The sequence below is a fragment of the Acinonyx jubatus genome, chromosome F2, assembly GCF_027475565.1.
Source record: "Acinonyx jubatus isolate Ajub_Pintada_27869175 chromosome F2, VMU_Ajub_asm_v1.0, whole genome shotgun sequence".
Classification (NCBI taxonomy): Eukaryota; Metazoa; Chordata; class Mammalia; order Carnivora; family Felidae; genus Acinonyx; species Acinonyx jubatus.
The window spans coordinates 46,077,032-46,099,889 of NC_069394.1; the positions used below are offsets into that span (position 1 = coordinate 46,077,032).

Genomic DNA, 22,858 nt, shown 5'->3' on the forward strand with positions numbered 1-22,858 from the left:
AATTTAGGATCTGTAAAACAGCAAGAAGAGACATTAGGATTATTCAACAATAAAGTGAGAATAAATGCATATATTTTCTTGAATTCTAAGGCCAATTTCTTTTATTCATACTTTGCCCACAGACATGTCTTGGGGTTAAATATAGATGATAATTTTACTCCAGTTCAAATATGAAATTACTTTAGAATTTAAATAAATTTGTTCTGTCTTCTGAGTTTCTTCAGAGCAGAACGACACAGCAGGGTAGAAAGGTAAATTTATAGGTTATCTCTACATGAATTGTGAAAGTGGTCACAGATAGCTAAGAAAATAATAATAAAGAAAATGGAAGTGCTCCTAAAGTTAATACCATTGTGAGCCTCCTCACAGTGGTTTAAATATTATATGAATTAATCAACTACCTACTTGAGATCTCTACTTACATGTCTCAGAGGCATCTGAAGCTTAGCATCTCCTAAACCAAACTCTTGTGGCCTCCTCCACTCCCAATTTGTTTCTCTCCTAGGCTTTCTGCTAGCAGTAAATGATGCCATAAATATTAAAGACAGAACTTGCCTTCCTTTCTCCCTAATTCCACCTTGCCCCACTTTTCCCCATAGAACTCATCAGCAATTATTGTTGATTTAAGCCAGACATTTCAGGCTTCCTCCAGGCTCCTGACCACCCAAGTTCCTGCCCTAGGGGCTCTGCACTTGCTGTTCCTTCTGTATTGGAGCATTCGTCTCTCATAGATGATTCCACTCACCCTTTAGCTTTGCCTGTTTCCCCAGAGAAGCCTGGACTGGACATTAAATAAGTCCCCACACTCATCATCTCATTATCCCCATGTAACACCCTACTTATTTCTTTCCCAGAACTTAACATTTTGTATTGCACCAACATATACATGACTTCTCCATCAACGCATGTATTTGTTTGCTTGTATCCCAATAATAATACAAGCAAGCTCTGTAAGGGCAGGGCTATGTCTCTCATTTACCAATGTATACTCAGTGTCTAACACGGTGCTTGACACGTGGTAAGAGCTTTTTAATATTCATCCAATAAATGAATCTTAGAAATACACATAGGAATAGCTGAACCATCTGGAGACAGGTTACCTATGAAGCCCATATAGTGAAACTTTATTGGAGCTTTTTGAAAGGAAATTCTAAATATGTTTAGAAGTCACCTTTTCATGCTAAGGAAAATATAAAATAGTTCTAGGAAGAAAAAAATCAGAACTTATTTTAAAATTTCACACATGTTAAATAATATTAGAAATAAAACTTCAATAGAAACATAAAGAAAACAATGATTAAATTAGAAACACTTAGTAAAATAGTTTAGTGATAAATATGAAAACATCAGGTCATTTGAATACAACTAATATTAAATTCTAACATTAAATCCTTGCTTGCCTACCATGCCAGGCACTGTGCTAGCCATAAAGAGACGCATGTGGAGAAAATGACCAAAGCAGTCTGTCTCCGAAAGGACCTATAGCCTGCAGTAATGGTTCTTCAACACTGGTCGGCCTCAGAATAATCTGGGTAATCAATTATGGAGCCCTGGACCTCATACGGTGCATTCTGTTTCAGGAGATCTAGAGTGGCATCTTAGGATCTATAATTTTAACAAGCTCTGTACATGATTCAGGCAAAGGTGCTGTTTGGACTCTAATTTGAACAATTCCAATATAGTTGGAGAGACCCGCATCAAGGGAAAAATTACCATCTTGTGCAACAAGAGCTATGATGGGGCTAGCACATGGCATGAAAGCTTGAAGGAAGAAAACCTCACCCATGTTTAGAGATTACTGCTAAATCAAGTCCTGGAGAATAAAAAGAAATGTCAGAACTGGGAGCCATAAGGTCATATGGAAATGCATGTGAATCTCTCTAATAATGAGAGAAGAGCATTCCAGAGAAAAAACAAGTTGATCTCAGTAGCTGCAGCGGGTGAGGTTGGTGGTGATAAATCCGGAGTGGTCAGCAGGACATATCATGTCTTGCTATGGCTAGGCTGGGTGTTTGACTTCATCTAGTGAGTGATAACAATGATATGACCACATTTGAATACACAAACACATACAATGCTTTATTTATAGAATCTAGGTGAATGGCATAAAGCGGATTGGAGGTGTACAATATGAGATTCGGGAAAACCAGTTATGAGGTTTTCACAGTAATGCAGGGGAGAGATGGTAGGAATGTGAAATAAGATATTGTGACAATGGAGAAGCCAGGAAATGAATGGATGTGAGGGATATTGAAGAGGTAGAATTGACAGAATTTAATGATCACTTGCATATGAAGGATGAGACAAAGGAGCAGGAGGCCTTCTTGATTCGCAGCTTGACTGTGTGGATACAACATAGACATTAATAATAAGTTAATAACTGGTAAACTAATCCTCAATAATGATAAACAGTCATGTTACCAGTGCAAAGATGAGAAGCCAGGGCTCTAGGAAAAAGTTTCAGGAGTGCCTGGGTGGCTCAGTTGGTTGAGCGTCTGACTCAATTTTGTCTTAGGTCATAATCCCAGGATCATGGGATCAAGGGCTGTGTCAGGTTCTGCATTGAGTGTGGAGCCTGCTTGAGATTCTCTCTCTGTCTCTCTCCCTATGCCCTCTCCCTGCTCATACTCTCTCTCTACCCCCTTCTCAAATAAATAAATAAATAAAATTTAAAAAATTTAAAAAAAATTTAAAGAGGCATTGCAACATCAGTGTCTCTCCATTAATATTAGTCTTTGCATTTCTAAATGGAATTTAAAAGTAAATTTAAAAGTAAAATGTAAAAGTATTTTAAAAATGACCTATAAAATATTTTATATCTAATTGAAGTTTCAGATTATATTAAGCTAATGGCTACGCTTGTTTCATAAATATCAAATAGGACAAAACTAAAGAACCAGTTCAAGAAAGGCCTATATTCCTGATCCTCTCTTCTTTTAAAGGGTCAGAAGAGATTGATCTGTGTAAATGTCCCCACAATTTCTTTTATACTGGGAAAATGGTGAATACAACAAGAATTCAACCACCCTGGCCCACCTACCCTGGCTCCAGATGAAACACTGTACAACTAGTTCTGGCCAATAGGTTGAGGGTGCGAGTGCCTGTGTCACTTCTGGGCCACAACACGGACGAGCAACTGTATGATCTTTAGGTGACATCTTCTTCTGCAATTGTTGAGAAAGCAGAACCACGAGATAGACATAGCTGGATCGCTGAGTCACTGCAGGAGGCCATCAGACTTCATGAGATCTTTGTATTGTTCAGCCATTGAAATTTCACGGTTAATTTGTTACCAGAGCTCAGCCTAGCCCGTTCTGACTAATATAGTCAGGAAATTCTTTACTGACTTAGGAGGTAGGCACTTGGCATGTCCCAACACTCCTGGAGGCAGACCCTACACTGGGAATGTGTAAATGGAGCATGGAGATGACTTAAACAGACCAAAGAAATAGTGACTGAATACCACCCAGCATTATCCAGAGGCGAGTGAGAGGAATTATCCTTGAGACCAACTGACTTCTGGTGTTGCTGTTTCAATCCTCCCTTTCACAATTAGGGGTATGACAACTCAGTTATATTTGCTTCCAGGCAGAAAAAGGTACGTCAAACACGGCTATAATCCCTACGAGAAAGAGGGTATGATTGGGGTGTCTATGGTAAGGCTAGCAGCTCTCTCTAATGACAAACGCTCCAGATTGTGTGAGAGTAAGCACAAAAAAGTTGTCTTTTCTCAGTTAGCAAGAATCTTGTTTCCATAAGAATGATATTCACTTCAGGACAGGCTCCAATATGTTTCAAAAGATGGATTAAAGGCCAGGGTAGGAGAAATTTCTGTAGCTCAGGTAAGCAGAGCACCATATTGCAAAAAATATTTCCTTTGTATGCAAAGAAGAAAGTTGGTTGAATTCTTTTACGTAGCTAGAATAAAAACTAAGCCACATCTACAGCACATACTGATGTGGTTAAACTGAAACATACATATTTAAATTCTATTTGCATTCAGCTGGAATCCTGCTCCCTTTGTGTTTTCTGTGATTGAATTATTGCAATAATATGACTTTTTTTAGGTCTTATGAAAAATTAATAGTTTAATTCCTTATAAGTATTATTAATATTAATGTAATGACTAAGAGTAACAAGTATCATACATTACTTGCCTGTGGCCTGTTTTATAGTGTCACTCCCAACTTTGTTATTTAGATGAGGAATTATATAATTTTTAAAATATTAAAACCATTTCAAAAACCACTTTATACACAGACTACGTGGCATAAAGTCCTAACAGGGTATAAAATGCTTCATTAAGTGTTATCTAACATGTCTGTAGGAAACTCTCTGTGCTAGATTTCCTTTCTTGTGAATCTTATGTTTAATTATAGTCCCAAATGATTAATCTCCATACTTAAGAGGAAGTGGGAAGAACTTGTAAGGCCTGACTTTGGTGTAGGGACATACTTCAAACATATAAAATAATTCACAAACCACAAGGGGAAGTTATAATTGACAGAGGAATTTTATATTACAAGTGCCTATTTAATCTTAGGGTAACTATTATGTGTATAGGGTCTTCTTAAAGTCCTAATGGGACTAGAGTGGCCATTGTCATCTACTCTAAGAGAAAGGCGCCCTTCCCCCCCCCCAAAAAAAGTCAAGTGGAGTGAAATATAAAATGACCCATAGTATAATCAGGATTTCCCAGACTGAACAAAATCACCTAATTTTGGGTCATGTGGATAAAATCTTTTAAAAATATCCGTCTGGCTCTCTAGGAAGGGAATACTTAACAGAATAATAAAAGTAAATTGAAAGAAACACTTAAGGTACTGCTTGTCATATTTTTTTTATCAGGAACAACAGCAACAACAAAAACCCAATGCAAACAGTATGGAAAGTGATCCTTATTTCATGAAGATCAGTAAAGTCAAACAGCGAGCCACAGGTATGTATGAATTTAGGGCCTTAGCAGATCTAGTTGGGTCTGTAAAAATAAAAAGATACTATGGTAGGAAGAAGAGAAAAGAAGTTTTAGTACTCTAAATAAGTGGTTCTCTGTGTCTGGAAATTGAAAATTGATTCAAGAATTCAGCTAACGTACATAAAATAAAAATAATATCGTTCAAAATCATGATCTCCAAGGAAATACCATCCTTATAAAACCATGGATTATTGACTGTAAGGTTTCTATCCTGCGCTAGCCACTTTTCTTTAAAAGCTCAGGCTAGGTATGTTTTGAAAAACAAAAGATATCCCTCAATCCCAACCTGCTAACTTCCTAATCCTTTTCCACATTTTTCAAGTGCAAATCTTGAAATCACTTGACAGAGAGTTCATTTGCAAGGTTCCTGAGTAATGTGAGAGAATAACATTATTTTTCCCTGTAAATTCTTGAGAATCAAAGTTAATGATTATATCCAAATACAACTGGGATTGCCACATGGCGGCTGTTAGCATTTGTTTTCTCTATTTTCTCTTGGACCATTGCACTTATTTGGCATTCACTATTATAAAAAATATTTAATTGCAGTTAAGGGAAAACACACATCGAGCCAGCCTATTTTTGAGGTAACGGTAGTTGGTTCTCTATGTTATGCATTTATTCTCCTTCTGTTGCCTCTATCGGAATGTAAGAACAAGTGTCGTGGAGCTTCCGAGCAAAGGTAAACAAATCCTTGAATTGCCCACAGAGTTTGCCAAGTGCCGAGCAGCTGCTGTCGGGGGACAGAATTACAGAATGCAGTTAAACAGAAATAGAATATTCAAAACAGGACATGAGCAGCAGGGGCTAGTAAAATAGGAAGAAATAGCAAATTCGACTTAAAAAGCTCTCTCCCTCTCCCTAGGGCTTGCAGTTTGCCGTCTTTTTCGAGGGTAGCTGTTGCCCTTGAAATGCCCTCCTGTGCACTGTGGCCCTCCATTGTGATTTTCCAATGAGAACACTCACAGCACGGTCTGCCCCAGCACACCTATCTTTATTCTCTTCTCCCAGTGGTCATTGGTGTCTTAGCTCCATGCCTCACAATTTTCAAGGGACTCATTACATTTTAACACAAGTCGTGAGAGACATGTAATCTCAGCTCAGAGAAGATACTCAAACAGAGGAGAATGATCAGAAAGTTGCTCGCTCTCTGCTGTCCAGGCCACTCATTTTGCAATTGACTCATCAACCAGGACTAAATTCCAGATCTTACACTACTGTTTTAGAGCTTATTTTCGTTTCTTTTCATACTTCGTCTGGAGTGTACATTTTGATGTGCTGGACAGATTGCTTGTTCAGGATAATGACATTCATACTACTGGCTATGGGGAGTGCTGGCTGCAAAGGACTCACAGCTGAGCCTCCCTCTGGGAACCACCCTGGACCTGAAGGGAGCTGCTTCACCCAAGGTGACACCCCTCCCCAGGGAAACCTCCATCCAGTGACTGGCCCACTGGAGGCGTACAAAGACCTCATGTCCTCACTTCAAGGCAACTCTGAAAACTTATTCTCACTCCAGTGCATTCTGGGGAATAGGCTGAACAGCTCTGTTGAAACTGCACTATGGTGTGACTTCTCTCTGTCCAATTCTGCTACTCTCATTTCATTACTGGTACCGTTCCTGAGAGTGCTCCCCATAAGATTGCTGCAAGCAAATCTCCAAGTCAGGTTCTGTGACCTAATATAGTTTTCCATGTAAACATATACACTGGGAAGGCAGAGATCGTGTTTTATCTTTTTTTATCTAGGCGAACCAGAAAAATTTCCAGATTCTTCTAGCAGTGCTGTGGTTATGAGTTGCAAATAACCCTCTTTAGGCTTATGTAACAGAACGTGACTGCCTGCTTTTACCTGCTCATACCATTGAGTTGCTGAAAACCAGGAGAGAGGGAAGGAGGTAAAGGGAAGGGTAAAGGAGGGAAGCTGCTGAAAACCAGGAGAGAGACTTTCCTCCTTCATTGATTATAGTATTTTTTAATTTCTCCCCACATGTATCTGACTTGGACATAGTGTTTTCCACTTGAGCTATATTCTCTACTTGTTCTTATGTGCCTACAGTTTTATGTGTGTGTGTGTGTGTGTGTGTGTATGTGTGTACATGTATATATTCATAATGTGTAGTATGAATCTCTACATACTAGTAGTAGTTTGAATGTAGTTTGAATCTCTATATACTATCTCCAATCATTTTGCTCATGTTCTCTGCTTTGGATTGACATATCCAGCCGGGGGTGTTGAATATCTGGATTAAATGGTACCACCTTTGGGGCGCCTGGGTGGCTCACTTGGTTAAGCGTCCAACTTCGGCTCAGCTCATGATCTCACGGTTTGTGGGTTTGAGCCCCACGTCGAGCTCTGTGCTGACAACTCAGAGCCTGAAGCCTGCTTCAGATTCTGTGTCTCCTTCTCTCTATGCCCCTCCCCCGCTAGCACTCTGCCTTTCTCCCTCTCAAAAATAATTAAATATTAAAAAAAATTAAAAAAAAAATGGTACCACCTTGGAATTCAGTGCCCTACAGATATCACTAACCAGTCGTGGCTCCCAACACTCTTACCCCATTTCACATTTGGCAGCCTCTGGTGTGGCCTCTGGTGCACACAAATGCTCTGGCCCCTTTGGCAGAATCCAGTTTTAACCCAGTCTTGGTCATTTCCTATTCTTATACCTAGGAAAGCAGCTGTCTAGTTTCCTACCGTCCTTCATGCAAGATGGAGGCAGTAACTATTTTCAAACTACATTCATCTTCTCTTTAGGAGCTATTCCAAATACTCTAGAATTTGCTCCTTCTCTTGACTTTCCCAGGTGTCCTCTTTTGGATAATAGTCTGAGTCTCCCTCCTTCCGACCCAGGCTGCTGCTGACAGGGGCAGGCTGAGGCCACCTGGAGAGAGACAGAGGAAGATTTTCCATGAAAATCTAATGACATATAACCTTCAGCAGCTCTCATCTTGTGCTTTCCAAAGCCCTGAGAGGACATTTTTTTTCCCTTGTAAAGTTCCAAAATTTAGACATTCCAGGTATAATTTGTGAAGTCCTCTGCATCTTCCCAATGCTACTTTCCCTACAAATGACTCCTCCTGTCACGTGGTGTTGGAATGACCATAGGCATTGGAACTCATTAATGAAAAGTTGAATTAAGGATACACTTAATTTGGGTCGGTGCTATGTATTTATGTGATTTAGAGCCACTTTCATGGATAGTGAAGTTATTGCTAGCTATGCTAATTCAAGAATAGCTTCCAGAAATACTTATTCATCAGTGGGCAAAGCTGTAAGTGGAGAATTTGGTTCTTATCAGTGCCTCACCACAACAGAAATGTTGTAGCATTCACAGTAATGAGACATACAGAAGTTCTCAGGAGCCTTGCATTTGCAGGGCACACACTGGTAGCAGTAGTGTAAATAGTACACGTGTGTGTGCAGTCACATGTTTGATGCATCTTAAGCATCGATAATAAAAAACAACTTTGGATTGCCCACGATAGAGGAAAAACAAAATTATCATTTTATTCTCTTTATGTAAGAATTGTAAATACCACTATCATACAAAGAAGGAAAGAGCACACAGCTGAAAAACTAGGAAAAAGTCCTATGAGGTATATCAGCAGTTAATTAAGAAAAACATGCTGTTTTGATTTTGTGGTTTATTTGTCAGCATTTTAAAATTTATAATTTTGTTGTAATTCCTTTTCTCATTGTAAATAAACAGGTCTTCTTTATTTAATTTTATATTCAAAATATTGTCTTCTGCTTGCAGAATCCCCCACCCCAGATGTATGACTTTCAGGCCCCATAAATCCTGGGTCCACTCCTGGGAGACTCAGAAGCCTCTTTGCACAGTGGCTCCGTGTTCTGCAGGGACAGGAGTGTTTCCCACTGGGAGCCAAGTAAGCATGGTTCCTTTCTTGTCAATTCGGAACATGAGCATGAAATTTTAGGGCAGAAAGGGACCAAAGATATAATCTAGCATAATATCGTTTTTCAGGTGAGGAAACTGAGGCTGAGAGTGATCATGGCTCTATAAAGTCTCTAAGTCCTGTTTCAGCAGTGGACCTATGGAAAAGTGTACAGATAGTTGCCACAGTGCCCCAGGGCAATGGACATAACATTCGACCTCTTGACAGGGTGCTGACAGAGAAAGTTCCACAAATTTATTTCCACTTCTTCTCAGTCAGGCTGAGACTAAAGAGCAGAGGTGGACCCCTGGGTAAAGACAATGGCCTCTCTGGTGGGACACAGTTCTCCTCCGAAAAAGGAACTGATGTTTTTAAGAAATGATAGAAGTTAAATTCGTCACCACTCCCAAGAATTTGGTCTTAAAGACTTTGATCTTTCGATTATGGGCAGACTCTTATTTTAATCACTGAGTTTACTGAGTGGTACGATTAGTTCCCAAATGGAAAACTGTAATCTCACTCTTGATAACCTCCACTGTTTAGCACTCTCACATTTGTTTCATTTGACATTTTTTTTTTCTTCTAATTTTCTGTCTCTCTCTGCACTCGCCCTTTGGAGTAGGTGGGGTAATGTTACTACATTGGTGAAAAAATCTGAGGTTCAGTGTAGCTAGTAACAGGGGAGAACTGAGATTAGAAATAGGCCTCTTGATCTGCTTTCTAGGGTTTTCTCTTTATATCATCTGATCTCCAGGATTAACAAAAGAATCCTTGTTTTATTTACTTTCATTAACTTGACAAAAGTAGATGTAGCTTTATGTAAGAACAGATAATTGCCATCTCCTGTGATTGAAAAGAGGTCAATCTTTCCCTGATGACAGGATTCTACCATCAATAACTCTTTCCTTTTATATTCAGCTTTCACAACCTTTTAAATCACAGAGGTACACCTGTCTTTGTGTGAATGAATTTGCATGCTTTATTTATTTCTTAGTTAAGTCAAGCAAGGAAAGAAGGGGAGTATCATGACTTCCATTTCCAAAAAAAAAAATCATAATTTTTTTGAGGGGGGAAGGGGAAGAGAGAGAGGGGAAAGAGAGAATCTTAAGCAGGCTCAACACTCTGCACAGAGCTCAACGTGGGACTTGAAACCACAACCCTAGGATCATGACCTGAGCCTATCTATATCTAGAGTCGGACTCTTAACTGACTGAGCCACCCACGCACCCCCATAATTTTTGATACTCATAAATTGTTTGAGTTACTACATTATAATTGTCTTGTATTTTTCTTTATCATTGAACATTCTATAATTGGAAGAACATTTTAATGGTCATATTGGTGATTTTCAGAACGACATCATTTGATCAATGTAACAAATCACTCATTATGTAATGTTTCTGTCATTATAAAGAGTTTTTCTTCAATTTTCATTCATGTCAAGAATTTTCTTGTTAATAGTTATGGTCATCATGGCAACTCTCCTATGTATGAACGTAATGAGATTACAAAGCAGTGATGCTTGCACAATTTCATTTGGACCTCCTGACAGGCCTGTGGAAAGAACAGGGACGGGATCAATATCAGGATCTGGCAGCCAAAGAAACGGGCCCGGAGTAAGCGCTTTGTCTACAACAAGGAAGTGGCAAGACGGATACTCAAAATTCCGATTTCAAGGTAGTTGCGCTTAAGGTTTTCTGCTTTACTTACTGAACTCTTTGCCTTTCTGATGAAGACCATAGTATTTACACAGCAAAATTCTCATGGAATGGCAAAACATGCTTCAATCTTGTCATTGAATGAGCGTCAGAGTGACTCAAAATGGACTAGATGGCTCATAAAATTCAGTGAATGTGCTCAGTACCCCAGAGAGTGTACATCGTAAATAAATGTCATGGAAAGCAGATCCCATCTCTGAAACCTGAGGTTAAATGAGGGGAGTGGTCTTCCTCACCTATGATAGGTTTAAAATGATCCTACCATACAGCATTCTTCATTTGATGTACTCCAATACCATTGAAAAGCATAGAAGCAAACTGATTCTGATCATAGGTTAGCAGTTTTTTATTTTCATTTCACAAAGCACAATCTTTGGAAAGCCATCACCATTGATCATCTGGCACTTATATATTTTGTTATCTCTTGTAATCACTATGCTGACTTCAATAACAGGTAGTAATAGGATCATGTTACATGGTGGTTTAAAGCCTTCAATTTTTTTGATTGATGATTTTACTTATTGCTACTATTTTGAAATACTTGTAACGGTTTATTATATTTCTTATCTTATCATTGACCACTCTTGCTATAGATAAGCTCTAAACCAAAAGCAGAAAGAAATGCAGGCTGTATTTTCTGTATCATGTTTAGAAATGCCCAGTTCCCTTGTATTAATGTGTTATTCTCTAGGACTCAAATTTCATGCTACAAACATTTTTTTTACCATGTCCTGGACACAAACAATTTTATATTTTATCTATGTTATAAACCTTGCCTTTTTTTTTTCAAGAGTAGGGCCTCCAGGCATTTTTTCCATTATTTGTAATTTATTTGCATATTTGTTTGACTCATCGCATGCACGCACACACACACACACACACACATATATATATATATATATATATATATATATATATATAGTGGTGTCAGAACTACTAACTCATACCCCAGTGAGAAACAAATTTACCACCTAGAGTACTGTGTTTGTATATAGTTCTTTTATCTTTAGCTTTATAGTGTTTAGTCAAGTCACTGTTTTGCAAACTTAGGTCAGCTCCTTTCTTACCCACTCCCTTCTGTGTACTTATATTATTCATACAATTAAATTCTTTTGTCACAGGCTGCATTCTATTTTAGATTCCTCTAATATCTTGGCTGATTTTTTAAAATTGACAAAGAGTAAAATTTACTCTTTGTGCAATACAGTTCCATGAAGGTTGACCAATGTATGGAGTCATGTATCCACTATGACTGTTCCCTAAAGGGCAGTTCTATCATCTTCAAAATTTCCTTATGCTTCCCATTTGTAATTTACTTTTCCCTCATACTTCCTAAGCCACTAGAAGCCTTTGATGTTGTCCATCTTTACAGTTCTGCCTTTTCTAGAATGTCATATAAATGGAAACAGACCCTATGTAGCCTTTCATTTTGCAAATGCATTTAAGATTCTTCCATGTTGTTTCTTGAATCGATAGCTTATTTCTTTTCGATGCCGAGTAGTATTCTGTTGTTTGGGTGTGACACAGTTGATTTATCCAGTCACCCATTTTAAAAGACATGTGAGTTGTTTCTGGTTTTGGGCGTTAATGAATAAAGCTATTGTAAATATTCACATGCAGATTTTTGCATGAGTATAAGTTTTCATTTTAGTAGGGTATATATCCAGTAGTAGCATTGCTAGGTCATATGATCGATGAATATTAACTTTATAAGAAACTTTGAAACAGTTTTCCCAACTGGAAGCCAACCAAAGTGACTAGGCCATTTCTCATTGTTGCTAGCAATATTTGAGAATGCATGCTCCACTAGTTGGAAATATAAAATCATGCCCCTTATAAATGAAGGTGATATGAAGACTAAATGTGAAGAAGAATGTAAAAAATAGTAAATTGTGAAGGGCTACACAAAGAAGTGGTTATTATTCCAACTGGTCATTTTATCTTAATATCCGTATGGACTGGGGCCAGTTGGGGAAATGTCAACTGGTGGAGAGCCTGGTTTAACCAGAGTCAACCAGGGAGATAAAGATAAGCTCTTTAAACATCCGGCATGCCTGTGTGAGAACCTCCTGCATCAGAATTTCCTGAAGCATCAGAGACAATGATCACACTATACATAAGAATAGAACTCTGACCTATAATTTGTAGCAACCGGTTTAATAAGCCAACCTACTGCGAACAGTAACTAGTGCAGGAAGTCAGATTATTATCTGTATCTAACAGCCCAAGAAGCCAAAAAATAACCCCTATAACAATTGGCCCCAAGGTGTCAGGACTTGATTAATAACCGTAAGTGTCCTCATTTTTACCCCTGTTTCCAATTTAGGGTTAGTGGGAGAAAGCCAAATACGTACTTCTAACAAGTCACATGGAATGTCCCCCTTCTCCTTTGCCTGCCTGCAGCTTTCCCATGCCGACAGCCTTCAATCTGGTCATATCTGATTTCTCAGGTGTTGGGGCTGCTATAACAAAGGGTGGTTTAAGCAATAAGCATTTATTTCTCACAATCCTGGAGGCTGGGATCAAGGCTCTGACAGCTTGGTGTGTGGTGAGAGCCCGTTCATAGGCAGCCTTCTTGCTGTGTTTTCACATGGCAGAAGGGGTGAGAAAGCTTTTGGGGTCTCTTTTATAAGCACTCCATCCTCATGATCTAATTACCTCCCAAAGGACCTACCTCCTAGTATCATGACACTGGGAGTCGGGATTTCAACATTTGAATTTGGGAGGGAGACACAAAGATTCAGTCCATAGCACCTGAAGCCTTCGTTCCTATCCCCCCCCCTCCCCCCCACTATAAAGGCTTTCTGCTTCGCTGCCTGTCTGCCACACGCAAGAGATGGGACTAACTCCCTTGCTAGAGCAAGCTCGGAATAAATAGCCTTTGCTTGCTCTCATTTGGTGTTCTTCCTTTATTTCCACAGGTGCTTTTTAAAAATTTATATTCCTAGGCCCTACTCCAGACCCACTGAATCAGAATTACTGAAGGAGAGGCCCAGATGTCTGCATTTTAAAGAAGCTCCCCAGGGTGATTCTTTTGCATACGAAATGTGAGAACTATTGCACCTAGTGCCCCCCCACAGCACTTCCTCCTCAATTTTGCCTTGTTTAATATTTTCATAAATATTTGAATGAAGATATGGGTGTGCTGATCAGATCTGTGATTGCCAGAAAGCTAGAAAAGTTAGTTAACGTGGTAGACATCAGAGCAAAATGAATTTTGACCTAAAAATCTGGAAATATGACTGAAATCGAAGAAGATTTCATGTTATAGGAGCTCATGTGACACTGTTAAAATTTAGTGTTACATCTATGTATCTATGTAGTATGCATTTCTGTTTACATATGTTTATGCAGAGGTTGGGCAATGTTTGATTTGTGGGCCTGTATATGAAAATGACCCATACACTTGTACCCCAGTGTTTATAGCAGCACTCTCAACAATAGCCAAATTATGGAAAGAGCCTAAATGTCCATCAACTGATGAATGGATGAAGAAATTGTGGTTTATATACACAATGGAGTACTACGTGGCAATGAGAAAGAACGAAATATGGCCCTTTGTAGCAACGTGGATGGAACTGGAGGGTGTTATGCTAAGTGAAATAAGCCATTCAGAGAAAGACAGATACCGTGTAGTTTCACTCTTATGTGGATCCTGAGAAACTTAACAGAAACCCATGGGGGAGGGGAAGGAAAAAGAAAAGAGGTTAGAGTGGGAGAGAGCCAAAGCATAAGAGACTCTTAAAAACTGAGAACAAACTGAGGGTTGATGGGGGGCGGGAGGGAGGGGAGGGTGGGTGATGGGTATTGAGGAGGGCATCTGTTGGGATGAGCACTGGGTGTTGTATGGAAACCAATTTGACAATAAACTTCATATATTGAAAAAAAAATGACGCATAGAAGTGAGTTAGCAGAGCTTTTAAAATTTAGTATAATGAACAGATTTATAATTGCAAAATGTATTAAGAGGTAATAAATCCGTTGTATCCTGTGCTTGTTCAATGATCTGGAATATTATGCCTGGCTTGGGCTCCATATTTTAAGAAAAAAGTGAATAAGGAATCGTGTTCAACAAAATAGCTCAAATGACTGAGAGTATTTACTCACTTTTGAAAAGCATGTTACCTGAGGTTCCTACTTTTGTTATTTAGCCACAATTCAGACTTTGGCATTCATATCAACCGTCCATTCTTGTGTGGTATTTCTGTAAACTTTTTTGAAGAGATTTTACTTACATTCTATCCTCAAGAGAGTTTAAAATGAATTTTATACAATCATGTAATTCTACAGGCGGGATGTGAATACATAAAAAAATTTAATGTGCATTTTTAATGTGAAAAAATTCAGGATTTTATCAGATTGACAGCAGGAGACTTGAGTGATGCATCTGTTATAGTTCTGACACTTTTCTCTCAGCAGCCAAATGAGTCTTACAATAGAGGTTTTGAATTTCCCAACTTGCCTGCTTTCTAAGGTTAAAATATATATATATGCAGCCTGCTATTTGGTTTTTATGTTATGTCATTCTGTACTAAATTCATGCATTTATTCATTTTTGCGTTCATGCTTCTGTTCAATAAGTATCAAGCGCTTCCAATTGTGTGTGCTATGCAATGACTAGCAACCTATAGGAACTTCACTAAAGAGGATCCCATTGAATGAGGATGTCAAGACATTCAACCACATGACTGGCACATGATGCGGAGGGGGCTCTTCACGTGTATAGTTTCCTTGATCTGTCCTGAGTCTGACCCTGTACGTCCAATATAACAGTCTTCCCACATCTGGCTGTTGAGCACTTGCAAAGTGTCTAGTTCAGACTGAGATGAGCTGTAAGCACCGGGTTTTGAGGACTTGGTACCAAAAATATATATGTAAATTATTTCATTGATGTTTTATATTGACTGCATGTTGAAATTATGATACTTTTGATACACTGGGTTAAAGTAAAACATAAAATTACTTTCTCTTGTTTTTCTTTACCTCCTAAAATCTTGATCCTAGAAAATTACAAATTACAAATATACCTCTTTGTACGTTATTTTTAGTGCTTCTCTTTTTAAGGCAGCGTTAATGCTCAGGAGCCCAGGCTTGGGGGTTTAGTAGATTCGTGTTTACATCCCAGTTCCCCCATTTGCCAGGGCAGTAGTGAGACTGAATTGGCAAGATGGTAACAATAACAATAAAGGTAAGGATCGTTAATGCTTAAGGCAGCATTTACTAAATGCCAGACCCAACTAAATGCTTTCCATACATTAATTTGTTTGGTTCTTACAGGATCCTGCAGGTAATTACTATTATTATTTCCTTTTTACAGGTGAGGAAACTGAATCACACAGGGATTATGTTAAAACATGTTAAAGCACTTAGAACAGAAGCTGATAATTACTTTTACTGTAATAGTTCTGTTATGTTGCTGTTCCTGGGTGAGCAGGATGTTGAGAATAGTGCGTGAGGTGACACTACCTGGCATGGGGGGAAGTAACATCAGTTCCTAGGCTGACAACGTGTGTGGATAGAGTAGGTTGGATTAAGAATTTGCAGCAGTAAATGTCATAATTAACAAACACTACAACAGTGATTTCCACAGGGGATGATTTTGCCTGGTATATTTGACCATATGTGGAGACATGTCTGTTGTCCAAACTGAGGGGGTACTGCTGGAGCCTAGTGGGTAGAGGTCAGGGTGGCTGCTAAACTTCCTGTGATGCACAGGGTATTACCCCACAGGCGAGCGTGATCTGGCCTCAAATGTCAGTAGTGTTGAGGTTGAGAAACCCTGCCCAACAAGGGTGAGAAAAAGAAAGGATGGCAGAAGGGATAGAAAGATGGAAGAAAAGAAGGGAAGGGAAGGAGGGATGGAGAGACGAAGGGAGGAAGGAATGAGAGAAGAGGGGGAGGGGTGTCTGGGCGGCTCAGTCGGTTAAGCATCCGACTTTTGCTTAGGTCATAATCTTATGGTTCCTGGGTTCCAGCCCTGCGTCAGGTTCTGTGCTGATAGCTCAGAGCCCGGAGCCTGCTTAAGATTCTCTCTGTCTTTCTCCGCCCCTCCTCTGCTCACACTCTGCCTCTCTCTCTCTCAAAAATAGAAATAAAAATTTAAAAAAAAATTTAAAAAAGAAAGAAAGAAGGGAGGGAGTTAAGAAAAAGTTAGTATACATTCATTTTTTTTTTCCAGTTTTGATCGTGCCTTTCTTGGAAAGATGACAACAGAGGAGTATTAAGATTCTCATTAATATGACTGCAACAAAAGTTTAAGTCCAGATTTATTATTTCAGCATCATCCTTAGCAAAGTTAGAGTAGGGCCAGTGAAACAAGATCCATCTCCAGTGACTTTTTCATTCCCTGTGGAGCGATAAGGCCATTTATTCCTGGCCAGTGACAGATCAGTTCATCTGATCTTGTGGTCTATTGTTTCTGTTTCCTAAGTGTTAAGCAGTACATCCTCAACCAACCCTCTCTCTCATCTCAAAAAGCCTGTTTTTCTGATATAATTTTGAAGATTTCTTCAATGCAAGAGGATTACCTTTCTTTGGTTTAGATGATATTTATTTTTTTATTATTTAAAAAAATTGGTAACGTTTATTTTTGAGAGAGAGAGAGAGAGAGAGAGTGAGAGAGAGAACGCCAGAGCACAAGCAGGGGAGGGGCAGAGAGAGGGAGACACAGAATCCAAATCAGGCTCCAGGCTCTGAGCTGTGGGCCCAGAGCCTGACAACCCAGGGCTCCAACTCCCTGAGTTGAAGTCAGACGCTTAACCAAATGAGTTACTGAGGTGCCCCTGGATGAGATTTTAGAAGTAAACTGTAGACTGGAAAGAGAGTGATCTAGGGTTTTGGTTGTGAATCATTAATTTATCCCTATTTAGTGAATTTTGCATAGTAATTTCAAGAGGTGACTGTTTCCTGGGGCTGGAGGGCCATTTCCCTCTGAAGACAGATGCTTGAAAGCAAAAATAATCCTGAAACAATTTCTCAAAGAAATCCCCGATCAGACTGTTTTGGCTCTGAGGGAGTGCTTAAGAACTTTATAAAATGTGAAAACTTAAACACTAGGGAGAATGCATTGTTTATAGTGTTTAAAATTACATACACTGTAATCTTTTTAGCAATAAAACTCTTTCCATCAATGGTAATTTATGAGTGCTATTTCAAGAAGAGATCATTATATTGGTTTTTCTCTATATATGCAACTCTAATGGAAAATAGGAATCAATTGTATTAAAACATATGGATTTTCTATTGGCTGATTTTTCAGGTGTCACAGACTTCATGTCTATAAATTTGTAGCTCTATACAAAACTGAAAATAAGAAATATAAACTTCCATCCTGTTTTACTGGGATGCTTTCCAAATATCAAGCACTGGTGTGTAATATATTTAAAGGCCAGTCACAAGGCAGAGAACGGGAATGATGTCCACCAGAGATGGTGGGATTTTCATGGAAAAACTTTGCAGTGGCACCGCAGGGTAAACATGGTGAGTAAACACATTATGAGTCATTTATACTCTGGAATAACAAGCCGTCTTTACAAAAGAATGAGATTGCTCCCTATGCCCTGACACAAGTAAAATTGTGGAGACATTGTTAAATTGAAAACCACAAGTTGCAGAGCAACTTGTAAAGATGATTTATTCATGAAAAAGAAAACCCCAAAGATACATATGTATAAGTACACACATATGTATGCAAATGTATACAATAGGAATTGAACAAAAGGCTGAACACAAAGCCTGGCCACTGGACAGGGAGAGAACTTGGAATTGTGGGCATGCAGAACAGTGATGCTCTGGATTTATTCCTGAGGTATCTGTTTTTATTTGAATTTTTTATATAAGCATCAAATCATACATTATTGACATTAAAGAGTGAAAATGTTATTAATAGCAATGAAAACATCTCCCTTATGTTTTCTTCATCTCCCATGTCTGGTTTGAGTTTAGGAAGGCAGACACACACACACACACACCACACACACCTCTTTTGTAGGTCTAGCAGTTATAGCTCTCCGGGAAATCTTCATTTGCTCCTTGGAAACTTTGAATGCAGAGTTGTTTGGGGTTGTGGACTAGTGGGGAAGGAGCTCTGCTCGCATAGGGAACGTATTTAAAAGAAGCGTTTTTGTTTTTGCTTTTGTTTCTGCATGAGTGTGAGGATGGAAAGTGTGCGAACTATCTGGGAATTTGACACAACTGCAGCCAGTTTTGAGGAGAAATGAGACTGAAAGCATTGCAGTGCTGTGGTTGACCCTGTCTTTTCTTTAGTCCTGTGTGGCCTGGCTTCACCACTTGCCCTCAGAGGACCTTGGGACTACGATCTTGACTGGGTCTCTGGTGCTCCAAAAAGCCTTGTCTGCGGACTCCTGAAGTGGTAACATTTTGTTTCTGAACCTGACGAATAAAAGACCATGGAGAGTACTCAGTAATAAGACAGGGTTTCTTCGGATGACTTTTGAGTCAGTCGTCTGCAAAAGAGGACTATATTCTTGCTAGGTCGACAAGTTACTGTTCTTAGAAACTTAGCTCTTTATATATTTATGTCTGTCATAAATTTATGGCTTTTAAGCTTAGCCTTGGTAACAGCGCACAAGATTCTCTGCACTGGTGAGGTTACCCTCCTCCCCTCCCTGTCTGTACAGAGAAGGAAAGAACCCTGCTGTGGTTTCCTAAATCCTCTGTGTGAGATGGATAAAGTGGTGTTAGTGGAACAGCAATGGAGGAGGAGCTAAAACCTGGGTTCCTGCTTTAGCTATATGACCCTGGATAGATTCCCTAACCTCTCTGAGTCTCAATTTCCTCATCTCTAAGGCGGGCTTAATAATTCCTCTGCGTATCTCACAGGGCATTGGGGAAATAAATGAGATCTGTGTGGACACATTTTATAAGGCGCAGCTCCTGTCATAGATCTCAGTATCTGAATTTTACAGACTGTTCTGTAATTATCTCTTTTGAATTGCATCTCCCACTGAATTTTTAAGCTCCTTCGGCTGATATAGTATCTTTGCATCCTTAGTCAGACACATAGTAGTAGTTTAAAAAATGTTTCCTGCAAGATTGCCAATTATTGAAATATAACATAATGGAGCCTCAAAGTTGTTAAGGAGTATAAAACTCCAATGAAACCATTTTGGAGTAGGACCATTTAATTTTCTCCACGAAGGGAGTACAAGAGGACTAATATTCTTTCCTACAGGATTGCTTACTTCCTAGGAGGACTTGGCATAATTTGATTTGATTGTGGTGAAAGAGGAATACAACATTATTACCTTCATTTCTTTGTATTTATTTAGCTCAGTTGGCTATAGCGCTTTCCAATCTTTTTCCTATCATGGCGTACATCGAAAATGACCATGTTTGTATGGCACACAGAATACTCAGTTGAGGTTTGATATAGTGCCCGAGGATGTGGACTCCTTCTGCCCTGCACTGCTCCCAGCCATTCTGAAGGCTAAAAAAGAACCAGAGACCATATTTTGTCACTTGCCATCATGGACGACAAAGCAGTTAAGAAACTCCAGGTGAGAGCATGTACTGAATTGCATAGTGTCCCCTCAAATTCACGTCCACCCAGAGCTTCAGAACTTGGAAACAAAGTCTTTGCAGATTTAATTAGTTAATACACAGGGAGAACATCTACATGATGGCAGACGCTATCAGAAATTTGAGCGATGTTTGATCTACAAACCAGGGAACCGTAAGTATTTCTGGAAACCACAAGAAACTAGGAGAGACACATGAAACGGATTCACCCTCACAGTCTCCAGAAGGAATCAAATTTGCCAATAACTTGATTTTGTACTCCTGGCCTTCAGAAATGTGAGAGAAAAAAATCTGTTGTTTTAAGCCACTTAGTTCATGGTATTTGGGGCTGTCAGCCCTAAGAAACTAATATAGAGCATAATAGAAAATAATCCAAGATCACGGATATTTTTGGAAATGCAGCACCAAGATTGCGAATGTCTGCCTGGCCATGTGGTAATAACATGGAAGCAGCCATGGTACCCTCTCATTACAATAATTTATAAAATATATTTCATCTGACACACAATAGGATCCACTGTATAAACACAGTGGCGTTGTGAAAATTAGGTAATCGTTTCTCAAAGTCTGGTTTTCAAAATAGCAGCATCCGTGGCATCTGGGAACAAGTTTAAAAAGGCAAATTCTTGGCCCCTGCTAGACCTACTGATTCAGAAACCAAAGGTAGGACCCAGCAGTCTGTGGTTTAAAAACCTCTCCAGGGGATTCCAAGTTTTGACCCCATTAGGAGACTGGCATACCTGTTGCAATGGGAGAGAGAGATTGAACTCCATTGTGCTGACACAAAAGATGGGAGCACCTTTAAGTGCTGGGGTGAACTGGTAGAAAAGTATTCCAGGATATGAGGGGGAGGTTGGTCAATGTGACCAGACCATCTGTATCTGCTGTTAGGTGCTTAGTGGAAATTCGGCTCTATCTCCCCTCAGAGACTGGGATAAAAGGGGACTGCCTTACTTGATGATTATGTTTCAAAAGGATGGTTTCCAGGTTCTTGACAAATACATTCCTGGGATGTGAAACTGGCAAGAGGCTTCGAGGAAATTGTTTATATCTCAGAATGGCAGAGTAAGAATTCATAATTTCAAATTTTCTAAAGTAAATGATCTAAGTGAGGGGAAGTCTTCAAATCAGGAAGGAACCTGCCTAAGCTGAGGGGAAATTAAGGTGGTCTTGGTCAGTTTCCTTCTGCATTTTCTTCCCGCACATGAGCCTTAAAATCAACTTGTCAAGATGCAAAACACTCCATTGGAGTTTTTGTTAAAATTCTTGACTTTGTAAACTTAATTTAGGAAGTACTGAATTTTTTTTCATCAGGGACATGGTCTTTCCATTTTTTCTAGTCTCCTTTCATATTCATATTGTTCAGTAAACTTTTGATGATGTATTTCATTTTTGTCCTATACAATTCTAACAGGCTTTATTCCTAGATAGTCAATATTTTCAGCATAGTATTTTTTTATTTTATTAAAAAATTTTTAATGGCATAATATTTTTTAATTATATTTTTCTCAAAGGTCATGCCGGAATATTGGAAAATTATTTATTTTGTTGTTGTTGCTTTTCTTGGGTTCTTATTAGTTTTGAATATTTTCATTAATTACCTTAAATTTTCTAGGGAAATGATCATACCCTAAAATAAAGGCATAGGGACATTCCATTTCAATGTTATGCCCTTTATTTTATAGATGAAACAGAAGAAATACAGAGATTCAACTTGATTTCTAGTAAGTGATAGATCTGAGATTTTAAGTATTCTCTAATTCCGAGTGTTTGCTTATGCTATACTGACACTCAGCTGTTCTTGAGGCTTTATTTTTTCAGATACATTTGTTAGTTCTTTAAGTTTTTACATCACTGTGTATGTTAGATTCAGTATATGTAGGTGACTCTTTGAAAAAGTAACACGATGAAGTGTATGTATCTTGTCAGTGAATCCTGATAATTGATTAGAAACAACCACAGACAAGCATGTAGTTGTTACACTCAAATAGCCTCATGGTTTGTTGGGCATATTGTTAAGTATTTGATGATTGAGTAATACATTGCCTCTCTCCAACCCCCACAGTCTACTTCCAGACTTTCAAAAATTTGTGGAAAGATGCAGTTACATAACTATCAATGCACATGAAACTAATAGATTGTTTACAAATATTAAGGCCTTTACAATATTGTTATGGGAGGATTGAACAGAAACCTTCAGCTTGCCTTCAAGTTTCTTTAATATTTTAGGGGGACTGGTTGACCACTATGCTGCAACTATGCTGTTACACGCTAAATATCATGGAAACGTACATGTGCACTGGATTTTCCTTTTCCCTTTGTTGCTTTGTTTCTAAAGTGCTGAGTTCTGCTAAAAGTTTTGGATTGAAATCAAATTCTGGAAAGCTTTGGCAATGTTGCTGAAACGATATCCCAGTATATTATCCTTTAATGAAACAAGTATAGAGAGCTGATTGATTTATGGAGCAATTTTTTGCATCATTACCTGTCTCGATTGTATACAAATGGTTTTTTATTTTCACTGTTTTGAAAGAACCATTTAATTTTAATATGCATATTTTGAAATCTGATATCTTAGTTAGCAACAGGATCCTGCAAAAGTTTTTATGCCCAATTCTTCTGAAACTCAAGAAGATGTTTATTAATTTTCAGATACTTTAATTGTATTGTCTGAATATGACATTTAACTAAAATGTACTTCTCTTGCCTGACTGCATCCTCCTAAGAAC

The 22,858-nt window shown here is 38.7% G+C and overlaps 1 protein-coding gene across 5 annotated transcripts in view; it reads left to right on the forward strand.

The window, feature by feature from the left end:
- The window catches only part of LOC128312907 (collagen alpha-1(IX) chain-like), a 228,472-nt gene that overhangs the window by 199,866 nt on the left and 5,748 nt on the right, over positions 1-22,858 (forward strand). For 2 of the 5 annotated variants that reach the window (XR_008292834.1, XR_008292849.1), the window contains 2 exons: positions 4,858-4,939; positions 10,333-13,502. The gene's annotated coding sequence lies outside the window, so the exon portion shown is untranslated. The other 3 variants (XR_008292851.1, XR_008292852.1, XR_008292850.1) reach the window with 3 other exon arrangements.